Source organism: Schistocerca piceifrons, chromosome X (assembly GCF_021461385.2).
Source record: "Schistocerca piceifrons isolate TAMUIC-IGC-003096 chromosome X, iqSchPice1.1, whole genome shotgun sequence".
Classification (NCBI taxonomy): Eukaryota; Metazoa; Arthropoda; class Insecta; order Orthoptera; family Acrididae; genus Schistocerca; species Schistocerca piceifrons.
The window spans coordinates 679,823,917-679,829,916 of record NC_060149.1 but is presented as its reverse complement, the minus strand read 5'-3'; positions in this window follow the sequence as shown (position 1 = coordinate 679,829,916).

The window sequence follows — 6,000 nt, the reverse complement described above, 5'->3', positions numbered from 1 at the left end:
ATAGAAAATTTGAAAATAAGATTCTATGACACATTTAAATTAACAGTTTTTATAAAATACAAGAAAAGATCAGATTGTTATAGAAAATTTAACAAACTGAGCAGTTAAAAAAGGTGTTTGTCAATATGACTATATGGATAGTCGGGAAAAAATATGTTCCATCAAAACAAGATTTCTAAAATAAACTGAACGGAAGCTTTTGATCCGGATGCATCCTGTTGCTTTATCACACCAGATTTAAGTTAAGTTGAGATTCGATGTTAAAATCGCCTGAGTTAAATTACAGTTATTACATGATTATGACATGATATTAATGACTGCGAGAGGTATTAGAGTAGGTATATCTCAATGTCGTTGAGACCTGTGATAGCAAATAATAAAACTTTGAAATATTATGATTCAAGTAAGGAGCTGAATTGTTCAACATTTTTAGATGCAAACAATTTGTATGGAAATTATGAATTGGAAAATAATTTAGATGCTGATGTGATGGAAACTGCTTATAATACTGAATATGGATATATATTTGAAGTAGACTAAGAATATAAAAAAAATGATAAACATGAAAACTTACCACTACCTCCTGAAAAGGAAAGTGTTCTGGAACTAAAGTGAAAAAGTTATTAACTACTTTGAGTGAGAAAAATAATTATGTAGTTCATTGCAGAATTCTGAAGTAATTATTTCTAGGAATGAAGTTAATAAAAATATTTAGAGCATTTAAGTTTAAACAATCTAATTGTCTGTAAAAGTTTATTGATCTGAATACAGAAATGAGAAATAAAGCACCTCCCATCATACTCATCATTTAAACTCAAGATCACAGAAATGTGAAATATTCTCTTGTCATAACTCTCAATATAGAACATATATATGATAATTAACATTTTTAAATTTTTCAAATAACACCTCTGATGTTCCTTTTAAAACATATTTAACGATAAAACTTTCTAATTCTTCAAAAAAGGTGGTAAGACCATTTATATTTTTTAAGGAAATAAATGATTGAGAGAAATGAAAATTTGCTTACCTGAATTTTTCCATTTTCTTACAACTCGTTTTTTAAAGCGAGAAGATGTAGATGAAGATGAGATAATTTGAAACTTTTATACCTAAATTTTATGCTTGAAGTATTTTCGATGTTTTTTGAGTGAATGTTTATTTTCAATAGGTTTGGTTTGTATGTTCTTGCTCGGTTTCGAAGAATCATGAAATTTCAAGCAAATATCATGGAAAGTGGTAGAAATTTGGATGAAATGATACAGAAACGACTAGTCATAAAAAAGTTCGAAACCAGTGGCTAAAAAGTTGAAAAATAGTGAAAATATTCGAAAAAATGTTGAAAATATGCAGAAAAGTACGAATATATGATGAAAGTTAATGGAAAAACGTAAATTTTTTTCGATGATGCAAGTTTGAGAGGTGGCATGAGCCCCCTCTCATATTTCTATCTTACGATTTTCGTCTCTAATTGCATGCGGTGAAAAGTTGCTATTCCTTCACACGCGGACTTCCCACGCAGCGTCTCTCGTCACCCGGTTGGTCCGGTGACAGGCGGGATCTCCTGGTCTGGAAAGGGTTAAGCCGACGGGTGTGAGGAAGTCGAGTGAATGCTTTGCAGACGCCGACATTGTCAAAAGACAAGCCCGGAGGGGTCTGAAGTAGCGGCTGGGCTAGAGGTTCCGTTACTTCGCAGAATCTTAGCGAAAACACTTTCTGGCGGGCTACCAGCGAGGCATGGGAATGACTTGTGTACCCAGGTTGTTGTGGCGGGAAAATTCCCGCGCTTTCTGCAAAATAGTAACTGTGATTGGCTGGCTCAGGGCATAGCTCCGTGACGTAGCAAAATCAGCGCAGAAATTGGCGCCAAGAATCTCCATTGGTGGAATGGTAGTGCTCCGGCAATGGAGTGGAATTTTCCGCCGGTTTTCGAGTTGCTGATTGGAACGTTCAACCACGGCCACTGTCGTGGGGGCGGGAATGTTGTGTGTTCGGCCTGTACGGGTGCTCTAGGTAGTCGGCTCTCGCCTTTCGGTCGAGGACGTCGAAGCAACCAGCCCTCGCCTCCGGTACGCCAGATCGTGTTCTGGCAGATAAGAAGACAGTTTGGTAATGTATGTCCGCAGCACCGGCAGATAGGGATTTTCCTAGGTGATAATCAGAGCCCAGCAGAGTGCGCCTGTTCGTCTTTTTCTGACTTTGTTCTGTCTTGAGTAGCAGCAATTAATGTTGGGTTAGCTGTGTGTCTCTCTTAAGATTTGAGTGGCAAGGAATTGGCTCCACATACCACTTCGTCATAAACCTCACAATCTAGTTTAGGGACAACTTCATCTTCACAGCGTTTGTTTGTGTATCCAATTTGAGCCAATTTGATGTATTATAAACGTTTCATGTGTTTTTGTTTATTATTTTGTGTTTGGTCTTAATAAATCATAGTGTTATTTTGGACAGAACTTTCATTCTGTTAATCGGTAGAGCAACCCATCATTTCTCACTACGTTAATGAAACCTTCCTTTATTTAACTTATTTATCAAATTAAATTATTGCAGGTGCCAAACTCTTTTCTACTCCACTTGCAGGTTTGATTACAGTCAGTTTGCGTATATTTTTTAATCCTTGTGCAACAGCAAAAGTCGGAGTTAGAGTAGGGGGTGCTTAGAGCATCATTTACATGTGTAGATTCTAGAATTTAGTGTTAAATACACTGCTAGCCCCGGCACCTCGCAAGTTGATTACTTTTTGTTGTGATTTTCTGGCATTTTGGAAAAAACTTGGTTTTTGTCATATTTTGTTTGTACATATGTGTCAAATTTTACATGATAATTACTTGAAATTTCTGATTTTTATCATTTTCTTGGAAACTGAGCAAGAACATAAAAACTATATCAACTAGGGGGAAATGCAAGGGAAACAGCCAAATTGGGTCTCCATGTTGATACTTCAGGAAAGTCTTCATTAGTGTGTTAGCAGAAAAGAGAGAAAGAGAAGAAAAAAGTAAAAAAGAAGGAAAAACAAGAAGCATCTGAAGAGGAACAGGCAGTGAAAACAAAATGGAGAAGAGCAGCAAACCCAACTGTAGAAGAGGTCTTTATGACAACAAAATTGAAGACAGTATAAATACTGCAAAGAAAAATTTTCATATTCAAGACCATATGACCAGTGGATTTACTGCCAACTATGCTCCCTCTGGGCTCATGAAGTCTGCACGAGAACTGAGGAACACAGTTTGACATTTCTATTGAAAAGTGTAAAATAATTTAATTCAAATCATGTTTTACAATAACATATATTTATGTCTTTCTTAAAACTAATTTTTATCCCTTATTTTTGAATTCAAATCTAAGTGCCTACTTTGCCAGCCACTTCGGGCAAAGTGGCCATTTGGCGGAAACTCGGTTTTTTAAAGTACATAATTTGGTCCTGAGGTAATTAAACTATTTGATATTATACTTCAATAGTTCCATATTATAATTGATCATTTCTACACATGTCTATCTCTTGTTGCTCGGCTTAAAGAATAAGAATACCTTAGGTAGGCCACTTTGCTGGGCTCTCTATTACTACCAACTGAGTAGGTTAGTTTCATCAGGTAACACTGCCAGCAGACAGTAGACACACACACACACACACACACACACACACACACACACACACACAAATGCTATCATTAACAGAGGCCAGCGATTCAGAGTAAGAACAGATCCATTATAGAAAAGAGCTAACACTCCCAGAAGAAATTAAGAGAGAAAGTGAGGGAACTAACAATATTCAAATTGTTAATTCTTTACTTTGTAGAAGGGCCCCAGCATAAGGAGGAATATGTTCAGAACATGAAGTATAAAAGAAAGCACACTGGAAAGAAAGGAAGGATGGACAGAAGAGCAGGCTTCAACGTCCCATCGACGATGAGCCACTTAGAAATAGAGCAAAAGCTCAGTGTGATTCATGGAAGGAGAAGGAAATCGCCCATGGCCATTCGAAGGAACCATCCTGGAATTTCCGAAGGAAACCTACTTTTGGATGGCTGGACATGGGTTTGAGTTGTCGTCCTCCTGAATGCTAAACCAGTGTGCTAACCACCGCGCCATCACACTCGGCACACTGACAAAGGATAAGGTAAAAAGGGAAGACTGTATAGAAAAAGCGACAACCAAATAACACCATTGAGTATTATATCCCCTAAATAGGTGACGAAAGTAGTGAAACTGTATACAAACACCTGCTACACTAAGCGGTGAACACTGGAGACTGCACAGTAATACCAGCAGATCGACTTCCAGTTCATCCAGCAACTTTTGTGAGTTGCAAGAAAGTAAATAACTTTTGGAAATGGAAGAGGCACCTCTGTGACCAAAAGGGATTTGACCAGCAGCATTAGTTCATGGTTAATTACCTAAGATAAAGGAAAACGAAGCAAATAGAGATATGCTAATAGGAGAAAAGAAAAAGGAAAGGGAATATTATTATTAAGCGAAAAATCGAGAGAGAGATGTGTTCTTTGCTCAATGAAATTGTCAATCAGATGAAACTGCATGAGGCTAGGCATTTAGGAATTGATGCAGCATCACTGTCAGGAGAAAGGCGACTGAAGGAAACGTAGTATTAAAGCAATTCAGGTCCTTTTACTGCGTTAACTGTCTTGCTTTATTTTGGAATCTGTATTGTGCATGTACATGTAAGCCCTAGAGATGAGAAATGTCATCTCACAACTAAGTCACCACAGTTTGTGTGTTGCTGGCCTTTCCTTCAGAGATTGCTGCACAGGGAATCATCTGCTGTGACTATGGCAGATGACAAAGACTGTGGAGTTTAAAGCGACAGCAGCAGGGTGTGAGCAGATGCCCCTAAAGGTTCCAGATGAGACGTAAACAGACTGCATTGGCAGTGAAGGATACGTTGCAGTGAATGGGCCACAACGGTGTGGAGCTACCAGATGAGAGAAGGTACCGTAAGTGGCCTAGAAGAATGGAATTACCCCCAACATGGCCTCTGAGATCTAACCAGGCAGCCATTGAATAGTCATAACTGGAAGGTCAGTTGAAAAGTGCTATGTGTAACCCATGTGCATGTTTATATCCGATTTCATACTAAAGATGTTTTAGGCACATTGAAGATTTATCACAAACATGTCACCTTTGGTTGGTTGGTTGGTTGGTTTGGGGAAGGAGACCAGACAGCGTGTTCATCGGTCTCATCGGATTTGGGAAGGATTGGGAAGGAAGTCGGCCGTGCCCTTTCAGAGGAACCATCCCGGCATTTGCCTGGAGTGATTTAGGGAAATCACGGAAAACCTAAATCAGGATGGCCGGACGCGGGATTGAACCGTCGTCCTCCCGAATGCGAGTCCAGTGTCTAACCACTGCGCCACCCCGCTCGGTCACCTTTGGTAGAACTTCATATAATTACATGTCAATTAACGACATATTTGCGACAAAAGTTTTCAGGAGATTCTAAGATGAGTGATAACATTGTTCCAGAGCCCCCTTCCATTCATTGTGGCTGTGTAGTTAGATGCATCGTCTTGTGGATTCGCAGGGAATGAGTTCATATCCTGCTTTAAGCTAATATACAGAGTGAAGAAAAAAATTTGATCTTGGAGATCAACATGCGATTGCTCATCCAGATCCAAGAAAAAAGTTTATCAAGCCCAATCAGATCAGATGCGTTTAGAAAACAGATGCATGAAAACCAGGATTTAGCAACACTGTCACATTTTTCAGTGCAATGGAATTTACAGAGGAACGTGTATCACTCCCCACTACCATACCAACTGTTGCAGCTTGCTGAGTAGATTGCTACGACATCAAACCCACATGTGCAATGAAGTTATGGTTCGAATTCTCATCAGGTTTCTGTATTTTCCTTTTAGATGTATTTTCTCTAGTTCTCGCCGTTTATAAGCAGGACATCGTTTTGTCACATGACAGTAGCCTATCTCATGGCAGTGGGATCCATTAAACTACGTGAATGCGTCTACTAATCAAAAAGTGCACAATCAT